This window comes from Apis laboriosa, unplaced genomic scaffold (assembly GCF_014066325.1).
Source record: "Apis laboriosa isolate Shangri-la unplaced genomic scaffold, ASM1406632v1 scaffold10_cov145, whole genome shotgun sequence".
Taxonomy (NCBI): Eukaryota; Metazoa; Arthropoda; class Insecta; order Hymenoptera; family Apidae; genus Apis; species Apis laboriosa.
In genome coordinates this window covers 848,843-875,651 of record NW_025220804.1, presented here as the reverse complement: position 1 = coordinate 875,651, position 26,809 = coordinate 848,843, and the positions used below count along the sequence as shown (strand labels likewise).

The following is a 26,809-nucleotide window of genomic DNA, read 5'->3' as shown; positions in this document are numbered from 1 at the left end:
GTTATGTTAACATGAAAGATTTGATAATTAATAATTTGTGAGATTCTCGAGTGAAAATTTAAGCGTAATAAATTAACGAATAGCTGGCTCGTTTGAGAATAATTGAAAATTATTGAAAATAAATTTTACGAAAACAGTGGATTTGGATGACAGTTGATCAATGGATTTTTACGCAAATTGAAATTTTTACGAAATTTTTAGAAATAGGAAAATAAAAAAAAAAAATGCGATTTAAATAGAATTTACCCTTTAAATGTCATAGTATATACTTTTGGATATTTATTTATTCTTCGTAAATAACAATTTAATTATTAATAACAATCTATTCTCCAATTGATATAAAAGTGTTTAAAAATTTAACTTTGATAGTATAATTACTCGAAGATTTTTTTTTTTATAAGAATTCGATATCTTAATCACAGTTTAAACTTTGACTAAATTAAAACTAAATTGAAAAAATTAATCCTATAATTATTCGAGGATTTTTTTTTATTAAGAATTCGATATCCTAATCACGTTTAAATTTTACGAAAACTAACTATAATTATCTATAATCCTATAATTATTCGAAGATTTTTTTTTTTTTTAGAGAATTCGATATTCTAATCACGTTTATTTTTGCGATATCTAATATATATATATATACGGCTATTTTCTGTGCATTATTAAGTATGCATTTGCCCGCATAAATGTCCACGAATGTGAGGAAAATGTGAGAAATAATCGTTTCACCAACTCGTTCCCTTAATTGGTTTACCTTAATCGGATTGACCGTGTCAATCAGTGATACCGGTTACGATCGTTTCGCGGTTCATGGCATCAATGTGATACAACGGTATCTCGAATTTGCATGTGTGATCAGGGATGGATGTTATGGAAATTTCCAGTCTAAATTACACTCTCTTTCACCGAGTATTGGTCACCGATCGATCGCATTTCAATACCGTTAATTAATCTCAATTATATCGATGAAACGATTTCGAGGCTCGTTCGAATAAAAAAAAAGGACCAGAGATGAGAAATTTCTATGTTTTGATTATCGTTTCTTTCTCTTACAAATTTATAAAATTTTAATTTGAGATTAAATTTTCAGAGTATTTTTATACATATGCAATATATATCCTAACGATTATCATGGAGGAGAAGAATTAATTATCTGAAAGAATCGATTGTAGTGTAAATAAATATAAACAGTAACACAGCGTGTAAAGTTGAGAATAGACATTTGGACGCGATCCAAAGAAGGGAAAAAGAATTTTAAGAACATTGGAAGAAGAAAAAATATATATGATATTGTGCAAATTAATAATTTCTTATATCTCTGAATCGAAAGAAATTTGGAAAATTTCCCTCGTCTCTCGATGAATTTTTGAAAGCAATGCATCGATAATTATCGAACGCTTACGACGAGTAGATAGACGGCCATGGTTTGTCTAACTCCGTCCATTGAACGGTATAGCATGCCTGAGATGTTTCTTGCTACCGGGACTATTATTGAAATGCCTCGAATTGCGCGTATAGTTGCGCGGCTGTGCAGTTAAGAGAACGTCTCGTTTCTCTCGTTATTCGCGCCTCGGAAGAACGATATCTCTTAAAGAGAAGATAAAAAAGAAATACACGAGAACGGATCTCTATGCATTATCGAATTGAAAGAGTTAACGAACGTGATATTATCGCTAAGTATTTGATTAAAAATTTTAATTTCAATATCCTGGAATACGAATATTTCTACGTTTACGCGAATGACTGATAATAAATATTGCAGGAGGGGAAATTTAACATCGGAAATCGTAATTGAAATCTTATTTAATATCATTGGCGAACGTTCGATCCAATTTTAATTTTATACTTCACTGTATAGAGAGATATTTCTATCGTTTTCGCGCACGATAATATGGGGAAACGGTATATAAGCTTAGATATAGATGTTGTTTTAATAACTAACCATTCGAAGATAACACAAGGGTATTGGAATATTTGTCATTGAAATACCATTATGGTGTAATGAATTAAGTAGCATATTACGAATACGTGATTACAAATTAATCGTCAAAGTATTCACGTTCATTGTATAATCTTTGATTATCAAATGTTAGAAAATTAATCTATATTGAGATGTAAATTTTAGGTTATAAAATTTTCTTCGTAAGTCTTTCTCCCTCTCCTCTCTCTCTCTCTCTCTCTCTCTCTCTCTCTCTCTCTCTCTCTCTCTCTCTCTCTCTCTAATTATTATAAATATTAATTTATCAAAGATAATATAGATTATTTAATCAATTTCAATTTCTTTAAAAGAATGGTGTTAAATTAAAGTTCGTTTTAATCGAATAGATTACGAAATACTGTTATTCGTTGTTGAAGGGGAGCGGGAGTATCAAAATTTAAAATAAAGGGCAAAGTTAAAGCCACATTGTCAAGTGGAAAGCTGAAATAACTTTGGAGGAACAATTTTCATTCCGTCGTTAAACGAGAAATCTGAATGAAATTGCCAAGATGGTGGGTAAAAAGTTTGACGAAAATCTTTCGGTGAACTATGATTCTTCGAAAAGTTTGCACGATCGATCGATTTTTTTTTTTTTAACATATGTATATATTTCGAAATTCATCTTGTAAGTATAGATCCATATGAAATGAAAAATTATAAGGAACAAAAAAAAAAGTCTTTCCGTTAAGAATACAGGTATTTTTTTTTTTATTTTTATTATCATTCTCGTTTGACTCTAACAAATCATTTTTTTATAATTTTATCACGTTCATTTAAAAAATCTATCTAATTTTCCGATTCGATAAATTGCAATCGGTCGTACGAATTTTATTAATTTATTTTTTATAACAGATGAAAGAAGCTTCCATTTCGAATATTATCGAATATAATAATATTTTCACGTGTACAAAACTCGAATTAAACTTAGTATGGAGGGGGGGCCAGAATCAATACAAAATTTAACTGGAATTAGACAGCGATTAAATCAGGAAATTGTACACGTATTCGAATCGAAATCGAAATCAAAGGCAGGATATAGAATCGCCGATTTAAAAACGAAATTACAATATTTCGATCGCCGCCCCTTTCGATCGTTAATCTCGTCGATAATTGATGTTTAAATGTTTATAAAATATCGTTGTAAATCTAAAAAAAAAAAAAAAAAAAAAAGAAAAAAAGAAAAAAAGAAAAATAGATACGTGTTAAATGTTAAATTTATTTGCCTCGTATCAGCCATATCAGCTCCATTATTTTCACTATTTCTCGAGGCTAATGCTATGAATGCAAATTTTGTACACGTAACTGTGTAAAGTATCTCTTCTTTAATAACGAATAGAAGAAGGTCAACTGTAATTTATATTCTTTCCTGTGAAATTTTTTATGTGAAAAATACGCGTGAAAAATTTCTTTTTTTTTTTTTTTTTTTTTTACTTCAAAATGCAAAAGTTTTTCTTTCTACGTATTTTAAAAATTAATTTATCTCACACAAGTTTTGTCATATTTGCAATAATCCAATAAAATAGAGATAAAACGTTCCAACTTTTCTAATTTTTAAATAATTGGTGATAAAATTGATGATAAAATTTTGGAATAGGAGTTTAAATGAATTAAATAATTGCTAAATTGATAATAAAATTTTGGAATAGGAGGTGAAAATAGAAGGTTAAATGAATTAAATAATTGCTAATTAAATCGATGATAAAATTTTGGAATAAGAAGAGGATGAAAATAATCGATTTGTGAAGGAAAAAAGAAAAAATGTACTTGTTGACTGGTAATTGAAACTTAAAGAGGAAAATGTAGGCAAAGCTTGGAATAATAATTAACGAAGGACAAACGCGTTTCTAGCATTTCCATTAAATTCACTGGCACAGCGGGAAATCAATCAGGCATAGAAACAGATACGCGCATAATCGATTCGTTTTGCAGGTGAGCAATCTCTGTTCTCCCCCCCCCTTTTTTTTTTTTTTTCATCATCTTTGGAAAATAATTCAAATGCCTGAATTGAGAAAGATATATTTGAAAAAGAAGAAAATATATAATGTATGAATATTACGTAATATTTGAAGAAACAAGAAAATTGAAAGGAGAAGAAATGTTATTATATAAGAAGAGGAAGAAGAAGAAGAAGAAGCATGATAATATTCGTGCGTGAGACAAAGAGAAAAAAATATATAATCACATCGCGATTTCTGCAAGTATAAAAAATAATTTATTGACAAGTTTCATCAAGTGGATAAAGATAATTCGAAAATTTGCATGCCAAATAAATCTCGAAGGAAATATTTTATTTTCCTCCGTAAAAATTCATTTCTATTCCTTTCTCGTTAACCAAAAAAAAAGGAGAGGGGGATAACAGATTTTGCGCAAAAAAAAAAGCAAATGGATTATAAAATCGTCGTTGAATAAAGCGCGCTTAAGCTTTTGTACTTGAACTCATAGAAGTGGTGTTTGACATTCCGAGGACAGATTTAAATTCTGCTTATTATTGGCAAAGATTACCATTTACGACTACCGGTCACCTCTATTTCAATAAAATCTCGTAAAGGTTAAGTATCTACGTAAAAAAAAAAAAAAAAAAAAAAAAAAAAAAAAAAAAANCACGAAACATCAAGCACACGTCCATTTATTATCCATCGTTCACGATTATTGTTTGATTCTCCCTTTCTTCTCTTTATATCGACACGAAATTAATAAAAATACAAAATTTCAAAATTTCGAATTTCAATATATACTCCCGCGATAAATAATATTTTCGTTTGATCCTCTCCAATTTTTCTTATTGATGCATCAATAAAAATTTCGAAACGCGAATATTTTAAATAATAAAAATACGAAATTTCAAAATTTCGAATTTTAATATACCTCCGCGATAAATTTAATGTTTTCACTCGATTCTTCCATCCTTTGTCGTTCTATATTAATTTAAAAAAAAAAAAAAAAAAAACAGCAACAAACTCTGTCGGTAAAATTTCACAAAAGAGGGAAACGCAGAAAAGTTCAAAATTGTAAATTTATAATTTTCCAATTTACGACGACGAGGAATACGAAATACGAAATACGAAATAATCATAATCCATTATATCCTCCTCACTTTGTATCGTTTCCATATTCGATGAAAATTTTCAATTGTTCAAATTTGTTGATTCCCGCGTTTAATCGTAATCGTTGATAAACGATCGAAACGGGTGGTTGAAATTAAAAATTAAATATATTATTCGCGCGTGCCACGAGTTGTCGCCTCAAATTATTTAATTTCAATGCAAATATCCACGATCATATTGGTCTATCAACTATGTCCCCTCTCCCCTCTCCTGTTATTTCATACATAATAATGCATATGCAAAATGATAGAGCGTCTCTCAACTCTGTATCAAATTGTGACCGGGACTCCTCTCATCTGTGAAACTGTATTTTTGAAACGTGTGTGAGAGAGAGAGGATTGATTTGTACGATCCACGAAATAGGGTGGAACGAGACGAGAGGAATTTTGTTTTCTTATTCTTGTTCTATAGGATACGTACTTCGTCTATATGATTTTTGTTTCAAAGAAACGTTATTATTATTTATTATCGTTTTTTTTGATATCGAAAAATATATTTGATTAGTAAGAATACTAAATTTTAAAGAAAAAATATTAAAGAAGTCGCTCGTATCTTGGGAATTTCTAAATTTTTTTCTTTCTCTTTAATCGTGTTCACAAAAATTTAAGAACAAATAAAATTTCCTCTACTTTCGCGTTTGAAAAAATTTTCTCCAAAATTCACAATTAAAATCTCTGGAAATTGTGCAAATTTTATTCCAAAAAATGATCGTTTCTTCGAATACGCTCGACGAACATATCAAAAAATCAAAAAGCAAGTACTCGTTAATTGAGGAGATTGATTTTGAAATTTTCATTTTCTCTTTCGATCTTTCCTCTAGATCCTCTCGTTTCCTTCCGTCGTACGCAAAGCGCAATTAGAAGTGGCGACACGCAAATCAGGGTTAATTAGGGGCTGATAAAGAAAATGGACGTTTTCCACGGAGGATAGCTCGTCCAAGTTGGTTGGGTTCAATTTGGAACGTCGAAATGAAATTAGAGTGCAGATTTACGCGATCGATTGCCACGGAATTAGAGTCGATTGTAAAATAGATTGGAGCTCGGTTAAGGGAAGTCCCTGATCGAAAAAGGGATTCTCTCTCCGTGGGTGTACACGCCGGTCAATATCCTTTGGGACTGGTTCGTTGTAAGGCGAAACTCTTCTTTCGATCGTCTTTCTTTATTCGAAAATTAAATATTGAAAAAATCTGGTAATTTCTTTTTCCTTTTCAATCGTGGTTATACAATCTATTATTCGAATTATGGAAACGAACGAACGTCTTTTCCCGTTGAAAATAAAATTTAACAATAAGATATTTAATTTTCGAAACAATATATAGAAAATATTTGTGAAATTAAAAAAGATCGTATTCCAATTTTGTTTAAAACACGTATAATTCGTCAAAGAAAAGTCTGAGTTTCGAAAATTCTTCTTCTTTTTCACGTTCAAAATTTTATACGAAAAGATTCAAGAAAGATAATCCGAAGTGTACGTAAAGATAGAAAGATCTAATATCATTAGAGATAAGAGATTTCTTTTGTAACAAAATTGGCGAGAAAAGTGTTTTCTCGACTAAAAAAAAGAATAAAAAAAATTCGCAAGGACTTTTCTCTTACACTTTTGCCTGCGCTCAAACGGTGAAAATTTTGTCCGCGCACTCTTGTGCAAAAAACAGTGGAAACGCTTCGACGATTGATATTACGTTCAGCTGGCTAAATGATTATGGGCGTCGAGCCGTGTTATAGCCGTGTCGAGTGGACGTGACACGTATACCGTTGTGCGTGTATAGTAATAACTTTTCGCTTAAACATGGTTTTTTCCATATTGTATGCGACGGTTGAGGGATAAACCGTGAGGTCACCTTTCCTGCGAAACCAACTTCCTCCAAACGCTTTTAACGATATTATATACTCGTTTCACAGCTCTAATATTATTCGATGTAATTATTCGACGAATATTGCGATGGCGATTCTTGTTCCAAGAATGATTAACCCTCGCGTATATTCGTGTTCGTTCGAAGATTGGATATGAAATACACATGGAATACATCATCCTACGGTTCCTTGAAAATAGTACGATTGTTTGAACGAAATACGATTGTTGTTTCAAGAATGATTAAGCTTTGCATACGTTTATTATTGATGAAAGTTTGAAAATGCATCCTCCAACGAAACATTTCTTTTAATAGGATAATTAGCTTTACATACGTATATACGTATTAAAGTTGGAATTAAAATGTATGAAACTGTACGTAAAAATGGAATAAAAAAATTTTTCCATCTCTATGATAAAATCTCTTTGGTTTTAGGTGAAGTGTTACAATTGATCCATATTTTTTCCTGAACTGAAAAGAGTTTTCACAGAATTTTGAAGAATTCTCTCCTTCCGCTCTCTTTACGACGATTTTTACGACGAAAGATACGAAGGGAAACGTTTCGAAGAAAAGAAAATCTCTTTAAGGAAACGCAACTCGCAAATTAATTTACTCGGCCAATGCAAACAATGTGAATACGGATTCCATCCGTCCGTGACGTGTGGAATAGGTACATTGTCGGACGATATAGGAACAAGGCAGGAAACATTTGAAAATGGACGTGCATATTCATGATTGAAACGCGTGCATGTCAAACATTTCACGGTGAGGGAGGAAATTAGATTTTGTCCCTCGCACCGGGATACCAGTGATAATCTTTTGCCAACGGTATTTCAATGTGATCGATTCTATCGGTTCTCGATCTTCCCTTTTTTAATTATTTTTCAAATTATATTTCTCGTCGAATATACGTATATATATTATCTTTATATGTTAAAATTTAATCAAATCCACGTATAATTTAATTGTCCGCGCGAACTTGAATCACGAAGATCGATTTATATATATATATATATATATCGAACAATGGGTCGAGATTAGGAAAATTTATTTCCCTTGTAATTTCACTTTTTTTACACGGATTTGACATTTCCAGAGGGATAAAAATCGAACAATTTTTCGAACGATATGCTTCTGACAAATTACGTTTATTTGCAGTACGGTCTGTTCTTATTTGTTAAAAGCATAGATAGAGATGAAATGAAATTGAATATCAATCTACCTGTTATTCGCCTATGCTGGACAGTTTGCGAAAGGGGAATAATAAAAATGATAAAAATCGACCTGAATTAGAACGCACGATTAAAATCGAAATGTTTAAATTGACGTAATGTACGCAACGTGTATCGTCGCATCGTTTTATCCGTGTATTATCGATTGTTCGAGGGCAAGTCTAAAGCTTCGAAATTTGAAATATCGAATATCCTCGCGATCCGACTTAAGCAGGAATTTAGGTGTGGAGCGAACTTTTGGTAAAGTACTCTACTGTACCCATTAAGAATTTTCGATAAAATGTGTTGAACTTGAAATCTGGATTTTTCGTGTATCCGCCACGGATTTAAATTCTTTCGATCGGAAAGCGAGAAGGAACGACGTTTATTTGCTCGAGGAAATTATATTAAATATATATTGTCACTTGTGATCGATGAATTTTCATCATCTTTTTTATCATAATTGTTATATTCTACTTTTCCTATTGGATCAATGAAAGAATTGAAATTGAAAAAAAAAATTATTTCCGGATTTCGAGAATGATGGAAATAAGAAATTTTCTGTTCCAAATTGTGCGAAATATATTATCACGATTATTATCGACGATTTATTATCAAACTTTAGAATTCTTCGAAATTTAAAAAAAGAAATTATTTCCAGATTTCGAGAATGATGGAAATAAGAAATTTTCTGTTTCAAATTGTGCGAAATATATTATCACTTACGATTTATTATCAAACTTTAGAATTCTTCGAAATTTAAAAAAAGAAATTATTTTCAAATTTCGAGAATGATGGAAATAAGAAATTTTCTGTTCCAAATGGAAGAATCATATGTATATAAAATTATTTTAGAATTCTTCGAAATTTTCTGTCCCATGTGAATATGGGATTATTCGAAATCCTTCGAAATATAGGAAAAGAGAATTATAAATCGCATTTTGTCCAGATTTCCAGAGTTCCAAATCGTAAAAATGACAAAAATCTTGTAATCTTTTGAATCTTGAAGATTTAGAAGAAGATTTAGATAAAGAATAATTATGTATAAAAAGCTCAAAAAATTTTTGCAAGAACGAAGAAAAAGAATTTAAAATTGAAGAATCGAAAAATTTGGAAAATTTCTTGTTTTCTTCAAGAATTTTTAGATCTCAAGTTTTAGATTCGAATTTGAAAAGAATCCAATAATTGGATTCATCTTCCATTATATGCTTATACGAAATATTCGTTCGATAATTTTTAATTTTTTCTCTTCGTTCACAAAGAAGTTTCTGTATCGATATAAAACGAGGCCAGCTAATTATTTTCTTTCTGATTAAGGGTTAACGAGAAAAATCGAGATAATTAAAACGAAGTTGTAAGATAATTAATTAAATTTTTCGCTCAAACTAAGGAAATATTTTTTCCAGTAAACTTGCTTAGATATTCTCGATTTCTGAACAGGAAAAAAAGAAATTTTTATTCCAAAGGTGTAGCGATAAACTGGATAAAGTGGATGGCAAAATAACGACATAAAAAACAACGATACAATAAAAAAATTATTCAGAATAATTTTAGAATATCATAGAGATAATCGTTGAATTATAATATATATCATATTTTTATTTTTTATATCTTGATTTTAAGTATTTATGCGAATTTATATCTTTATAAATGTAACATAAATACTCTCGATTTGATTATAAATTTATACGAAATATTTAAAAAAAGAAAAAAACAGAAAAAAATTTCTAATATATTATTAATCGAATGATAATAAGTCTGTTAAGATTCTATTGTAAAACGTACGAAACGAAATGTTTATTTGGCATACTTTTGGAATAATGAAAATGTCAGAAATTACTACTGCGAGACGCAGTAGTATGTATCGAGCGCCAACTACGTCTGACCATATACAATCCACTATCACTAGCGCTTCTCGCATTTTCTTTTTCACACTTCATTTTTATTCCACTGCACGTATCATTTTTTTACGTCAATTTCATTTCGTATCTTCATACGTTAAAAGTTTTTTAAATTTAAGGAAAAAAAAATTGTTTAAAAATACAATACGAATCTATTTCGTTTACGAATTATTTTAATATCGTTGAAATTACTTTTTACCATAATTATCGTATTTCTATAATTTTAGGATTATTAAACTTTTATTATTATCAACATCATGAAATTCTTCTAAATTCTTTTTTTCATTAAAATTATTTTAATATTTTTAAAATTACTTTTGAGTTACAATTATCGTACGTCGATAAATCATTAGGATTGTTAAAATTTTATTATTTAAAATTATTTATAATTTTATATAATATTTTCGAGTTAAAAAGATTTCTAACAAAGTCGAATCCCACGAAATACGATGATATCATAAATCTGGGACGTGGAACGTGATACCTTTGACAGTAATTTAACCGTAAGGGATCGTCGGATTAGAAACCGTACGTATAGACTCTTGTTAAATACACCAGTTGCCAGTAAAATATAAACCTCTGTCTAATATAAGATGAAATATATTTTAAAAATTTTATTACAATTAATTTTTATATCAATTATTATTTTTCTATATTATATTTTCTTTTAATATTTTAATATCTTAGACTCTGCGAAAATTTTCTTAATGTTTTCGAAAAATTTCGAAAAGATTCTTTAATAAAAATAATTATTATTGAAAGATGCTTTTTTTTCCATTTTTAGAATTTGGAAATATGCAATTTCCTATTTATCAAATTAGCCCTCGATCTCGAGTTTTAATTTTGTTAAAACGAGATAATGCTCTAAATGTTTTCAACTTCTAATTCGTAGTTTTAATTGTCCATAAATGATTACATTACAAAATATCGAATTAAAAAGCATCTTTATACGTGTATACACAACGTAACGTAATTCGCTATGATTAGATCAATTTTTGAAAGATAGCAAATTTTAACAAGTATTACGATTGAGAGAGGAGAACCAAATCATTCGAACCAAATGTATCGAGAATATCGACTGTTGGTAATTGGAAAGCGAATATTACCACGATCGATTTATTTTTTAATCAGTCATCGAATTTAAAGAAAAGCAAATGTATTGAGAATGTCAAAATCGATTATTAGCAATTGATTAGAGTATATTACGATAATTAACGGGATGATCGAAAATTATTTAACTATAAGAAGGTAGTCGAAGTAACGCGATAGATTATTGCCACTTAAAAAAAGGTTATGACGAAAGAAATGACTCGGTTGGATGAACAAGTATTAGAATTCAGGCGAGTTTCGATAACAAGGTCGCAAAAATTCCCGTATATTTCTCTGCTCAGAGAACGGTGACTCGTTTAAAATAAAACAAATTTCCGTTTCTACGTGAGTTGAATATTTCTCCATCCGGAATCATCATTGTTTATAAGCCATTCGGACTCATCAAATATTTATACATGAAATTTTTAAATTCACGATGCCATAAAATCATGAAGTTATAAAATATATAACGCGATACGAATCTTGATTTTGACTTTTAATTTTCAATCTCTGTTTGTTTCATTATAATAGTTCGATAGAATTTGACACTTTGGAATACCTTCAAATAGGGAATCTTTCATGAGAGTTCCATCAGACTAAGTTTCTATGGCTATCAGAAATTCGAACAAGTTTGTTCGACATTTCGCACAATTTGAAATATACTAGTGATACCAGTATTTACTAGTTTCGAAACATGTTCGACAATTAATAGAACGACTACCTAACTTGTTCAACTTTGAAACTCTCGTTTCGAGTGCCTTCACTTGAAATTTGAAACTTGAAAAGAAGGTGTTGATATAATTTGTTTGTTACTCTCTCTATGTATGTATATGTGTGTCAATTTTTGCAAATAATGAAATACATTCTTACATAAATATTTATCCTTTGCAAAATTATATATTTCGAACAACTTGTCCAATTTATTTTATTTTTTCTTTTTTTTATAAAGTCAGTTCTAATTTTTCTCCAATATTGAACAATGAGTGTTAATATATTTTTTTTAACGTAAATAATATTCTTTTATGGAACGTTTAACACGTTTTCTCGAAGGCGTTAACGGGATACGTTCGATGTAATTCACGATGTAATGCGAATTTTATAAGCGAGGCGCTTAGGGAACAAGCCCTAGTAATAAAGCCGCGTAAAAATACAAACTCTTACGCTCTCCGTTACGACAGATGAACACGACGCCTTCAGACAGCGCGTTGAAATATATTCTCGTTTACAATTTATATTATGATCCGTAACAACGAGTTTTAAAAGAAAAAAATCTTAAAATGGATAATTTACAGATGTTCAAATTGCCTATATTTTTTCGCGTCTTATATAGTCTATAACTATTATAAAATTATAAAAAAAAAGATTATCTGTTTCAACTCGTTTAATTCGGAAAAAATCGCGAGCAAAAAAAAAAGGAGAGAGAATATTACTCTCGTTCTTATTGAAGCATGTGCAAGCATGTGATATTTTTTTCTGGAACGAGGGCGAAATTGCAATTAGTACGGTGCTGTAAATATCGCGAAATTGAATTTCGAATGTAATGTAACATCGTTATTTGCGTTAACGACGTAGATACGCACGTATGCGAGGAAGTAAGAGACGGTAAAGTCGGGCATATAGCATTTCGGCGAAGGTAAAATTATCAGAAATGACGAGCGGATCGTAAAAAAAGTACTTTCGATATCGAGTAACTGGGAGGGAATAACTGGTGAATATTAATGAATTATTCGTTTTCATTTACTTGTGCCACGGGCACAATTCAAATCCTGTGCACACTGATCGCTTCACTGTTGACCTTTTCCCATTTATATTTTAATCACCGACAATAGTTCTCCATTAGGCACTCCGGTTCCGGAATTAATTCAACTCGTTTTCCCCTCATTGTTGAATTTGATTATCGCTTATCGTGGAATTTTTCTTTTCATCGAAAAAAAATAATAAGAATTGTGCACAATCTCTCTAAAAAAATTCCAACTCTGATTTTAATGTTATCCCAGTTTTCCTCTCTTTTCAAAATTCCAATAGATTTCTATTCGAATTGGAAAGATGTATTCTAACGTCAATCTAAAATTTTCATTAATAACTGTCAAATTTGTGATTGCATGCTGTCGTGTACGATCATATATGAGAGATGAAATACAAATATTGTAGTACAATATTGGATATACGTGGCATTTGTAATGCGGCTTAATTGTAATCCCCCTATCTGTTCGATGTTGTATTAGATTTGCATTAGATCTTACGTAACGATTATCCCTTTTCGACCTTCTTTGATATCTTAAAATTGGAAAAAATTGTTATAAAGGAAGAAATCTTTAATTGAAGACACGATATCTTAAACGATTACATGATCGATTTTACAAATATCAAATTTTTGATCATTTCTAATCGTAAAAAAAATATATACATATATCGAGAAATTTATACGTACTTCCATAAACCTTTTTAAATTCCAAAGAGTTTCAAATATCCGTAAATTTTATTTTTCTATTTAACACAGTTATCGGTCCATATGTCGATCACAGATAATTAAAATATATCCTGATCCCAATGTTTCATTATTATCCATTGTTATTAGGAATATTCGAGTGTTCCTCTTGGCACGGATGTTACACGCCAGTTTGATATTCTGAAACGAATATCATCTGCGGCCCCGAATCCCAAAGCTCTTAGGGCCACTCGAACACCTCCCATAGTTGAGGCATTATCTTATCGCGACAAAATAGCAATATAAATCTGGAAACGTACGATTTATAAGCTTCTGCAAACGTAAAATAAGGATATTTATTAAAGATTATAAGATTGAATGTTAAATTAAATGAATTTTTTTCATAAAATCGTTACCTACTATGTAAAATGGAAAAATTGATGATGATGATTCTATTTATACAAAATAATATATCATAATAAATATTAGATTTATTTCTCTCACGCGAGTTAGAATTTGCCATTTCACTGGAAATATCCTTTTTCGATGGTAATGATCAAACATGTCGCATGTTGTTATCCTGTTGATCTCGTTATCTGTGCTCTAAACATCCGTCCAACAACATTGTAATATTGCGAATAACCCAAAGAAGTTTCAACCTGTCATAGTACAATGCTATTGATTCAACGTCACTTTAAAATACGAAATTGATTGATGAATAGGCATGAAAAAGTTACAATATATATTTGAACGAAAAATGTGATACAAAGAAGCTTGAACAAAGAATGATATTTCATTTTATTGTCGATTCATTACGAATAATTAAACAAAAGAATGATTAACTTGAAAGAACTGATATACAAGAGAAACAATCGTGAATACGTGGAAGAATAGCTGCCTAGTTAATTTAATTTTGTTATCTACGTACGTACAGGTGAATAAGCTGACGGCTTGGAAAATTAAAATTTATTCAGTCGATTCCACGGTTGGTCTCTGTTGTCCGTCGTACTTGGATTGATATGAAAAACACAATATAAAATAAGTTTGAATCATGCGACAAATAATATTTCGATTCGATTCATCGTTTTCCAAGATAATACACGTGATTTTAAAAGTGTACATAATCGTACGATTCTTCCAATTAAACACGCATTAAATATCTTCAAGTTTCAAAAGATGTACAGATTTTAGTTATATTTAAAAAATTACAATTTAAATATTATACATTACACAAATAGTTAAATATGTACTGTGAATTTCTTTAAATATAGAATATTAAATTTTACGTTTTGAAAAATCTATATCTTTCTAGTGACTTTTGGAATTGTAAATGTTATTATAGAATACTTGTTTTCGTGAATAAATTGCGAAGAATTGATTAGATTTGAAGATAAATGATCGAATATCGAGTAATTCCAACATAACCTCATTATTACGCATCATATAATATGGCACACTATCTCGTAAATCTACTTTTTCACCATCTATCAGGTGATATTTCCTGTGTCCAGTTTAATAGAACGCCCCTTTAGCAATCTGATATCTAAATTGCACAGGAAGTTGAACGCAAATTATCATTGTACATTATGCGCCATGCTTACTCGTTATGCTAATCCACATCCCGTGATTTAAACTGCGGTGTGACACAAGTTCGAGAACGGCGCTACGTGTTCCACAGATGACAAAACAAGAACTAACCTCCAAAATGGTGGCGCTACATGTTTTCTAATTTACCAGCTTGCTTAATGATCGTGTCGCTGGATATGTATCTGTTTCTGCAGCTGTTCCAGTCCGATGAATTATAACACTTGGAAAGTGATAAAGTTAGAAACGTGAAGCTGCGCAACAAAATAAACTCTGGTTTCCTTTAATATCATATAGGATTTCGAATATCGTAAATTGGTTAATTTCGAGTGTCTTTTTTTTTAGAATTCGTGAGAATTTCATGGAATGTGCAAAAATTATTATATAGTGGTCGAGATTAATCAACGAAATGTGAAGATTAACAGATATGATGATTAAATAGTATAAAATTATTCATACTTAGATCGCAATTACAAGATAACCAAGTTCATGATATGTCGTGAGTCGAATTAATCTTTAGTGAATTTTATTAATAAAATGCTAAAATACTTACTTGTTAAATATAATTTTAAATATTTCAGGATGTAAAACTTGTAAATTTTTGAATTAGAGGAACATAGAAGATTCTAATGTTTTCTAGTGACTTCTAAATATTATCATTTAAATCAACAGTTATTCTTTTGTGTGATACATAAAATCTTTCTCCATTTACACTATTTTTTTTCTCTGACAGTTTCCTGGATATTATTGTGTCCACAACGTTGAAATTGATCTTTTTCCTTCGATATGGGTGATCTGTCAACAAAAAAAATATACTCAATACAGACAGTGAACCGAATTGGTGAAATAATCCGAAAAAAGTAAATCTATATGAGGGAATATATTTTTATCTTACGGAAAAATTTGTTTTCCTTTGAAGCTTTCAGAATATTTAATACTTATCGTGAAAAGTTTAATTATTTGATATTAATTAAATATAGACAAGATTATAAATATTTATTTCGTCATTAATTTTTAAACTATCAACTAATTTAAACGTTTTTAGGAATTTGAAAAGAGGAATGGACAAAAGCATGAAAGATTAAAATTTATAGGAATGCACATTTTAATTATTGTGAAATAGTTTTTAAACAATGGCAAACGAGAAATAAAATGGATTTCGAATGAAATTAAATTTTGTTTTGATAAAAAAAAAAAACACTCACGTAGATGAAAGCAAAAGAAAAAGCAATAAAAATCATTGTATCATGTGGGTTTTTTTGGCAAACTGTTCTAGTGAAATCAAATTGAAAATGATAAAAACCGAATTAAACATTATTAAAATATTTTACGTGTCTCCTACATATCTTTCATCTATTTCTCGTTAAATTTACCAAGTACATATATCAGTTTTTCTTTTTTTTAATCTTATCCCTCTGCAGTTTCTTGTAATTCACCAGGAATAAAAGAGCTTTAAAATTATAAGCTTTAAAAGCATGAAAGATAAGTGGCACACTTTTCCTCAAGATCCTCTTAATTCTGCTTTAGAAGTATTTAGTGGGAAGAATTATGAATATTTCTATTTACTTTGATCGTTGCATTGAAAAAAATTATTTCTAAAGTGAAGCTTGAAACTTGTTCAGTAATGCTTATCATGATGTATCATTTGGAAAAATTATAGCTATCTTTTATAGCTACAAAATAACTTTATTAATTTAATCTTACCAAATTCTTTCGTAAAAAAAAATCGAATTCGATATTATTTTTAATTTTAAGCTTAAAAATCTTTATAAATCTAAAATTACATTATTTTATTATTCAAATCAAGTTGTTCTCACTATATATATATATATATATATATATATATACTTAATAATAGAGAGATTATTAAAGATGTGGATTAAATTGTAAATTCGTGAAAATGATAATAAAATCATCGTCATCAAACGAATTTTATCGTCGTTTTCATTATGGTTAACATATAACCAGGCTTTTTTTTTGTAAATAATCCGCAAAGAATAAAGGAATAGGAAATCGACAAGGGATGTTGAAAATAATGAGGCATCAATAACTGTTTTAGCGAGACGTACGTTCGAGAACGAAAAGAATTGAAAGTAACGAGTAAGATGCTTATTGACGTTTCAAAGTGGATTTATATCGAAAAATAAATTACACCGTTTTACAAGAAACAGAAAACGTCGAATAAATGACAATTGTTTCTATCCCATTCCTCGAAGGGAACCCTGATATATCCAATAGACCAGATGAAAAATAGAAATGAAGTTTATGAATCGGTAATAGTAAAATGTACTTGAACGAGTCTATCGTTAAATGAATATGGAAAAGTTCAAAGGTTAAATCAATTCGATGTACTTGTAATTCTCTTTCTTTCATCGATGAACTCGAATTATCAAAAAAAAATAATTTTTTAAGAAAAAGATAAAAAAAGGTAAAAAATATTAATATGTAAATAAATAAAAGTATGTAACAGATTTGCCGATAAATATCAAAGATTTGAAACGAAGAATTCCGAATTCGTGAACAAAAATCGAATTCTTTTTCAGTTTTGTTTGAGGAACCGAATTGTTTTCGAACTACCCTTGACTTTTTTCCCAGTTTACCAAGTTTGAAGCACGACTGTGGTTCCGTGAAAAAACTTTTTACCCGCTCGTGACCACCAATGGGAATCAATCAAGCCCTTAAATTATTTTTAAAGACAATTGGCGAGAAAATTTTCACGGGACATCGAATTTTTCCATTGTTGATTGTTTTTTAAAAAATAATAAAGGTACTCTCTGGGGCAATCAAGCATTTAAGAACTGATTATTAAAAATTAAACGACGACCTCTCTTGCAATTCCTTATATTTCTTTATTTTCTTTTCTTTCTTTTTTGAATTATTAATTAAATTGTTATCTGGATAATTCTTTTTATATTACTACATTCTCCTTACTTGTTCTATATCTATTAAATTTTATTTTTATATCATTGCAGATAGAATGAATAAATTCTTAATATAAGAATTTTTATTTATTGGAAATAATAGTAATCAAAGTTTTGATCATTAAGTAATTCACAAAATAATAATTAGAAAGCTTTCAAGTTTGAAGATATCGTTCAAAGACGATACCCTTATCTTTCAATTGATTTAAATTAACCACATGTAAAAATCTTCTTCATAATCTAATATTCTTTCGCAATTTTTCACAAAATTTTTTAATATTAATAATATTTCATTCAAATATTCCATAAAATGGTGCGAATTTTGCATCACTTTGATTCATCCACTTTTTTTCTAGAAATTACTACTCTACACTAAAACTAATGCTATAAAAGAATATGAGTTTAAATGAACTACAAGAAGATAAGCGTAATGCTCGTCGTTTAGAAATCTTTTTAATCCTCTTACCTTCGACGAAAAATTCGACAGAAAGAGATAATAGCAGCGTATAAAATGAAAATTTACGTTGGATCAAATGTTGATGCGAGGGTGAAGCCAAGAAAATGAGAAGGTTAGAAATTTCTGTGGTTCATTAATCATAGCTTGGCCTCGTTATGGTACAGATTTACAGGAACGATCTTTCTCCAACAATAGCTGCGCACTATGATTTAACAAAAATTGAGAATCTCGTTTTACAGACAGCTCTTGGAACATTAATCACGAACAACTCTGTATTACGTAAATTTTTGACTCTAAAATGAAAGTGTTCTTTACAATTTTTTTTTTTTTTTTTTTTTGATTTGGTAAAAACTATCTTTTCTATCAGTTTCTAGATCATTCTTGGCAATTAAATTTATTAAATAAATTATTTAATAAATAAATATAATAAATTATTAAATATCAATTAAATATCAAAATATACTCTATAAGGGAGTGATCATGACTTTGATTTTGACATCTTCCTAATTAACTTTTCAAGTAAAAAAAAAAAAGTTGCGAATCAATACATGACTTTAACAGCTTCGATTAAAATTATTATATGTAACAATGATGGATGTGAACAGATGGAGAATGGAAAAAGTTAAAGAATTAGCATTCGTAAAAAAGTAAAAATTCTTATGTGAATTCTTAACGTGAATCCCGTGTACCTGAGTATATTATAAGAGCCATCTGTCGCCTCGATGTTTGAACTTTCCTGACTTTCATTATGGTTCTGTCTCTCCACCACCGCCTTACCTTCTAATCTTTAAATTTCATTTCCATCCCAAAGGTATAAATATCGTTTCTTCGCGGGATATTACGAAAAAATTGTATCCATGATTAATTACACGTTGCAAATATCCATACAAAAATCGATAGAACAACAAGATGAACAAAATTTCCATTCAAATTTCCATCATAAATTATTCGATCCTATTATCTGATCTAAAGTTTGGAATGAAAAAAAAAAAAAAAACGACGTTTATCATATTTCTTCTCTTCGAAGAATTTGCATCTCTGGCAAACGAAGTGGACAATATGTAAATCTTGTTGCGTCGAAAAAGCTGTGTGTGGTGGTTGTTCACAACCCTTTATATATATAAACTGTCGCCAACATGGCCTCGTAAACTGGAGCTCTAAGCGCTATTTAATTATACACCGGAAGAGAATTTCGTAAACTTTGCCTCCACCTCCCCCTGAGTGTTCAAGGTATCGAAATTCGGTAAGTAGTTCTTTGAAACCACGTTACACGAAGCATCTTCTTGCTCACACACCAAGTCTCTTCCCCTAAGAGAAACTTTTCGAAAGGAAATTCATAATGTAATGATATATAAATCCGAACAGAAATAATATTAATAATTTGAAATTTATCCTTTTCTCTTCTTCGTTTCATTGTTTCGTCCAACTTTTACAAATTTTTCTCCACAAATTTTTTGCAATCCAATGTTTCGAAAATGGTTCACGAATAGAGAGCCAAATAAGAATCTTTTCGGAAGATCCTTTAACGTAAATGGATTCACCATGGAGGCTGGTTTTTACAAATCGATTTCCATTAGCATGCCATTCCTACCAGCTTGTCGGAGCCCGTCCTATTCTTCGCCAACATCTTCTTCCTTATCTCCATCCGACCACCGATCAAATCTCTCTCGTTTCCTGGGAATCGCATCAGTTTTTTTTTTTTTCCCTCTCTCCGTACACGGATAATCAAATTTTATCGTTAAAACCTTGTTCTCGCTCTCCAACGATTTCTCAGACGACGCTTTCATATAGCCGTCATTTTCTAGGTGGGAGCGTGTCAAAGCTCTCTCTCTCTCTCTCTCTCTCTCTCTCTCTCTCTGTTTCTGTCACTCGCTCGTACGTAAACGCTAGTAAAAAGCTTCGAAACGTTCGAAGGATCGATAAGAGACGCCATTTTTTTTTTTTTTTTACCTCGGAACGCTTGAAATTCCTTTATTTCCCTGCCTCACAAAGAAAGGAGAACGGATTTCCGTCCCGTCCATGGATCGAGTCGCAATTTACAAGAACAAACGAATTCTTCCAAGAAGAATTTTATCATTCCTCCACGAATTTTTTTATTCCCCTCGAATCCCCGAAAATCTTCCATTCCTCCTCCTCTTTTCCCTTTTTTCCTCCTAACGCCTTTCCCGCTTGCATCCAACCGCTCGAAATTTTCGTCGAGGTTGGACCCCGAGATAGGAAAGAAGGATGGAATAGAAATCGAAGGTCGCGGTGAATTGATATTGGAGGATTGTTCCCTTTTCCTCCCCTTTTAAATACGAGTAATGTATCGGGCGACCGCGTCGCGTTGCACACACGCTCGGCGAAATGAAGATACGTTTGAAGAAATGAAAATCCAATTAACTTCACGGATTGGAGAGTCGGGCAAAGCGCCAATGGGAAAGCTTCTCGATTCCTCTCCGAATTCCTCCGATAATTGGACGATAATGGGTAGGGAGGGAGGGAGGGAGGGTGGGAGGGAGGGAGGGATCTGCAAGAATCGAAACGATGGTGGTACTCGAACGATAATCGATGTAACACCCTCTGACGTTGTTTTATCGCGGGAGAACACGCGAAAATTTTTCGTCGCGAGAGAAAATGTATTATTGTTATTATCGATCGATCGATGACCACTCGAGAGAATCGATGCGAGGGCTGTCTCTTTCTTTAACTTCTTTATCGTTAGATTAGAAAAGTTTGCGTGAATTTCGTGAAAATTCACGAGCATTCTCTAGTACAAGCGTTGAGTTTGAACTCGAGTACGGAGTTTCATTTTTGAAGGAAGGAAATGACGTGGCGGAAGGAACGTCGCTCTCTGTTTTATCTACCAAGTTTGTTCGAATTTATTCGATAGTATATATATATATATATATATATTATTGTCTTATTTGAAGAATTGGTTCGCTGTATTATCGAGGCTAAAAAATTTTAAAAACGAATCTTACTTGCAAAATAAGATAAATTTAGTTGCAATATGCTCTTACGTTCCATTCTCGTTCATCCTTGTGATGTTAATAAATATTATTCGAAGATTCCGCCATTTCTATCCGAGGCTCGCGAGGGAAAAAAGTTAAATTATCTTGAACATTTTCTTCAATCTTGCGTAAAAAAAAAAACGAAAAGAGGAGATTGGGAATGTGGTTGAGAAAGAAGAGCGAATTATTTTTCAAAATTTGTCGGGAAGGAAGCCACGTGAAAAATATAAATAATAAAATTTCTCGACTTTTGACAAATTAATTCGATTTAAAAGTGTCCGTTTAATTTCAAGTTTTTCAAGTTTGTAAATTTGCAATAACGAAAAAGGATGGAAAAATTGTAAAAAAAAAAAGAAAAAGCAACTTTAAAACACGAAAAGAAAGAAAGAAAGAAAGAAAGAAAGAAAGAGAAGAGAAACATGTTAAAGTCAACGGGGGACTACTTCAAAGTTCTCGGATAAAAACTTCGAATGTGGCAGTTTTTTTTAATAATAAAAGTTTTATAGGTGCTATGTCGTTATTTTTTTTTTCGCTACGTTTTGTGCCTCGAGACATTTATGAGCAGCCACAGGTGAAAGTAAAAGGTAATAACATTCCACTCATACCGATAACAACGTAAGTTTATTCGTTGAAATTTATGATTTTAATCTCTTCTACCATCTTCTAAAACATTTATCCCATATTTTCAGATTTTATTTGGTTAATCGATCGAGAACCTCGTGATTCCCCCTCCTTGGATTTTATAATATCCAAATCCAATTGGATTAAATTCATTTGGATTAAACTTTTATTTAAACTTTTTATCATTATTATTAATTGTCCAAATCATCGATAAATTTTCCATCGATAATAATATACGTTCTTATATTGATGCGAGACAAAATTCGTACAATTTTAAAAGGGATATTATCCCCTCATCATCAGAGTGGTTGTTAACACTCTGTGCAAGATTAATGAGAAGTCATCCTGTAAGAGGTAACCAAATGCAAATTTACAGTTGGGGTTCCCCGCCCACGCAATGTTTACCTTCTAATGAAATTTCCAGCAGATAATCCTCCCTTTCGACAATTCTTCGAACAATTCACGCTCTTCGTGATTGGTTCGTATCTCGAATTCTATCCTAATTCACTAATTTAACAGGAATGGATGAAATCAAGTAATCATATATTAATTATTAATTAATTATTAATTAATTCAAATTAAATCATTATTCGATGATATTAATATCGTGTCGTTGGATACGTAACCTAAAAAATATGTCGTTGGATACATAACCTAAAAAACAATAAAATTTTCAATAATAAGAAAAAAAATTCTCATCTTCGTGGTGATATAACTCATAAATAATATAAGTACACAGTATTGAGATAATTTTGTACTCATTAAATTAATTTATCGTTTATTGAGAAACAATGAGAATATAAATATTAAAGATTGTCGTTAAAAAAAAAAGAAAAATTTATAAAATATCATTGTAACATTAACAACAACGATATCGATATCTCATTCCTGATTATTTTCCTAACGAGAGAAAATATTGACGATACGTAACAATAACAAATAATAAATTGAAGTGAATTCCCTTCTTGGCTGGAAAGTTAATAAAGAGCGAAATATCAGTGGATCGATAATTGAAATATTAAATATATATTATTGTGGCACGTGTTTTGAATTTAGAATTTAGTTCAAAGGCGTGGTTAAATGAATTTTTAATTTTAAATTTTCGTGTAAATTAATTAACCTTCCTTATTAATTATCAATTATTGTCATTTTATCAATTAGATTTTAACTTTATTTTTCAAGACAAAATTTTAATGAAAAGATTTTAATTACACTACGATGGCAATGAGTCAAAAGAAGTAAACAAGCCATACTCTTTAATATTGATAATCGTTATATTATATTTCGATAATTAAATGATCATCTCGATTTAATGAAACTATTGTAAGTTGAAATTAAATATTAAATAATTTGATTTAATAAGTTTTACAAAGTACAAAGAACTTGTACAGAGATCAATTAATATCATAGGTATTCAATTGCTGTTTATTAAACCATAAGAAATTTGTACATCAAATTGTAGAGTAATTTAATTTCTTTTGTAATATATTTGTCCCCTTAATTAAGATATTAAAACGAAGAGCATTATTTAATTAAAATTATTATGCAATATTAATCCACTTTGCAAATACAGGTAATGCAAAAATTTTCAATAATTATAAACGAAACAACTTGAATCGTTTAATTAAAAATAAAATTATCTTCCATTTATCATCGATTAAAATATTAATTAAAATATTAAAATTATTCAAATTACAAAATCACGACAAGTTAATTTATTAAATAATCTTATTTACATGGTGCAACGAAATATATATTTACTCGACGCAATAATAATTTCACCAACAAAACGAACGAAATTAAGGAGAGAGCAAGAGCTCAAACTTAACTCTCAATATATTAATCTGGAAGAAATTTACTGGAATAATTAATGACGATTTAACATTGCCACCTCGAATCGAAAATACGGAGACTTCCATCCATTTCCAGTCTGGAAACGAATTACGACCAACTTTAATACCCTTAACTTGGATAATACTTTGCGCAAAGAATCGAAAAGGAGGAAAGTTTGAGTTATCGAGGCGACGATTTCTTCTCGCTTGAAAAACCCTTTCGAAAAAATTTCGCGGCCATTTTCTTTCTCGCCGTGTTGCCAAGTTTAACTTGACACTTAATACCAGTAATAAATACTTATCACGGGAGAATAAAGTAACTTGGGGGGATCGTGTGGTTTCTCTTTTTTCAGAAATATTAATGGTAATACAAGAGGCGAAATAGCCTAGCCGAGTACATTCTCCCCTTTACATATGACGTCACGAAGGGTTGTTTCAACTGTCGGATATTGCAAACAACGGATGACGTCAAAATGCATCGTGGTGCGATGTAAAAGAGTACACATGTGAGCATCGGTTGTACGCACGAGGGAGTCGTAAGGTCTAAGATTAGCAAGTTTTATTATATGCAGAGTGATTCATAAATGTCATAAGTTAATCTCTCAAGAGCAAAGTTATTCTTAAGTGAATATTCTTGCGTGTATGTATATTAATATTATAATAGAAAATTTTTTAAAATTATTCTAAATAATATATATATATATATATTATAGTAGAATTTAATAAGAGTACAAGGTTAATGTAGTAATATAACGTAATAAAGATGAAGACTCGAAGTCCAAAAATTCCAATAGAGCTATTTATATCATAGGTATCATAGGAATTTAATATTATCCCCCATAAAATTTGCTAGAAACTAGAACATTAACTCCTCTATACAATTTAATTTTATGAAAAAAGAAAAATAGAGGAAATTAATTACACAATTATTACATCTTTGTATCATCGATGAATAAAAAATAAATAAATAAATAAAACTCAACGTTATTATATAACAAGATTCCCTTTAATCGTCGATAACTCGAAAACTCGATGTTGACACACGTTCCTTCCAATGGCATAAGTTTATGAAATCGAATTCGCTAAGAAAGAAAAGAAAAGGAAAATTGAAAACATAAAAAATAAAAAGTGACATAGAACTCGCTTTAATAAGATTCCCTTTCGATAACTCGAAAACTCGATGTTGACACACGTTCCTTCCAATGGCATGTGTTTATGAAATCGAGTTCGATAAAAAAGAAAAAAAAAAGAAAAGGAAAATTGAAAAAATAAAAAATAAGAAGTGACATAGAACTCGCTTTAACTTTGTACCTGTAAGGGTGAACCGTGGTCGCGAGCCACGATCGATAGACTATCTAAAGCTGCACTCACCAGGTCTTTGCTTTATTGGATATCACTCGATCTTATCTTTCAAGGAATCGCATTCGAGTATAGTCGATTGATCGGAACAGAGGCCCATCCATCGAATCGCCTCCCCCCCCCTCCCTTTTTTTTTTCTTTCTCCTTTACCTGAATTTTGCAATAATCGAGAACAATCCTCTTGGATGGAAAATTTTCCTCCTCTCTACTCTCGTATTTCAATTTATGTAATATTTTTTTTATTATTGAATTAAATTTTTCAAGTAAACGGTAATTTTAAATATTTGATCAATTATTAAATATTCAGATAGATTTTTGGATTAAACAAAAAAAAAAAAGGGGTCTAGTAATTTAATATTACAAAGAGATTATTTCTTACGAAACTTTTGGAAAAAAATCTTGGAAAGTTTTGCAGGGGAGGGGGAATTGAATTGAAAACTTTAACCGTGCTGGTCGAATTCGTGACTTATGATTATGCGCGTAGTTGGGGACAGTTGCGAAGTAAATTGCAAAGTTCGAATAAATTGACAAAAGTAAGTAAGAGGAAGGGTAAGGGGGAGGGGAAACGAGGTTAAAGGATCAATTTATTCGGCTGTTAAAAGAAATAATAATCCTTCACTTTGTCACCTGTACTTTGTTCGAGAAGTTATCGCTATTGTAAGAGATAATAGTCGATCTATGAGAAGCACTTGTTGGCTGATTAGTTATCGACTAATACTACTTATTCGATTTACGCCCGATCTTCATTGCTTCGTCGCGTTTCAGAAAATTTGTTATTACTTGTTAAACTGGGAGGAGAATGTCAATCTTTCGCAATATTAATCAATATAATAATATTATTAATATTATTATAAATTTATCATTATTATTATAAATTTATTATCAATATGATAAATTTTCTTTTTTTTTTTTTTTCGATGAATAATAAATTGTCAACAATAACAATGGAGTGACAACAGGAGAAACGATTGACGATATTTGTACATTTTCTTTTTTCTCTTGTAAAAGTTTTACAAGATTTGTAAAAAAAAAGGAAAAGAAAGAAAAGAAAGAAAAAGATAACTCGAAGAGTTCAACTGTTCTTCAACTTCATCCTAGCAAATTGAAAATTCTGAGTGACGTACCCCATTTCTGTTGACCATTTTAACAGTCATTTAGAGGAGGATATTACTTTCTGTAAATACGTGAATTTCAATTTAACTTGGCGGCCACGCCAAAATGAATAGATAATGCAGGCCGTCATATTACGGTAATTCTCATTTATTTATCACTATTTATTCCAATTTCACATCTATCGTTTCCCCTTGTAGCCAATATTTATTTAAATTTTAATCAAACGAAAATATCACTTAATATTTGTTTAAAATCAAATTTTATGATTTATATTTTATAATATTTTAATAAAATTATCACATTCTCTAATCTTGTTCAATTTACGATAAAAATTGAAAAGAAAAATATTTAAACTTGGTTTAT

At 30.3% G+C, this 26,809-nt stretch overlaps 1 protein-coding gene and 1 long non-coding RNA gene across 5 annotated transcripts in view; one reads left to right on the top strand and one right to left on the bottom strand.

Annotated features, from left to right (window-relative positions):
- Positions 1 to 26,809, top strand: part of LOC122710713 — a 40,050-nt gene that overhangs the window by 5,362 nt on the left and 7,879 nt on the right. The gene's annotated exons all lie outside the window — the stretch shown is intronic.
- LOC122710735 lies at positions 12,050 to 15,126 on the bottom strand. Of its 3 annotated transcripts, XR_006345990.1 has the most exons (5): positions 14,499 to 15,126; positions 13,987 to 14,225; positions 13,570 to 13,899; positions 13,293 to 13,415; positions 12,050 to 13,202 (listed from the first exon to the last, which is right to left on the bottom strand). It is a non-coding gene; the product is annotated as an uncharacterized LOC122710735 (long non-coding RNA). The 3 variants fall into 3 exon arrangements; XR_006345988.1 differs by having other exon boundaries at positions 12,050 to 13,415; XR_006345991.1 differs by having other exon boundaries at positions 12,050 to 13,415; positions 13,570 to 13,874; positions 14,071 to 14,225.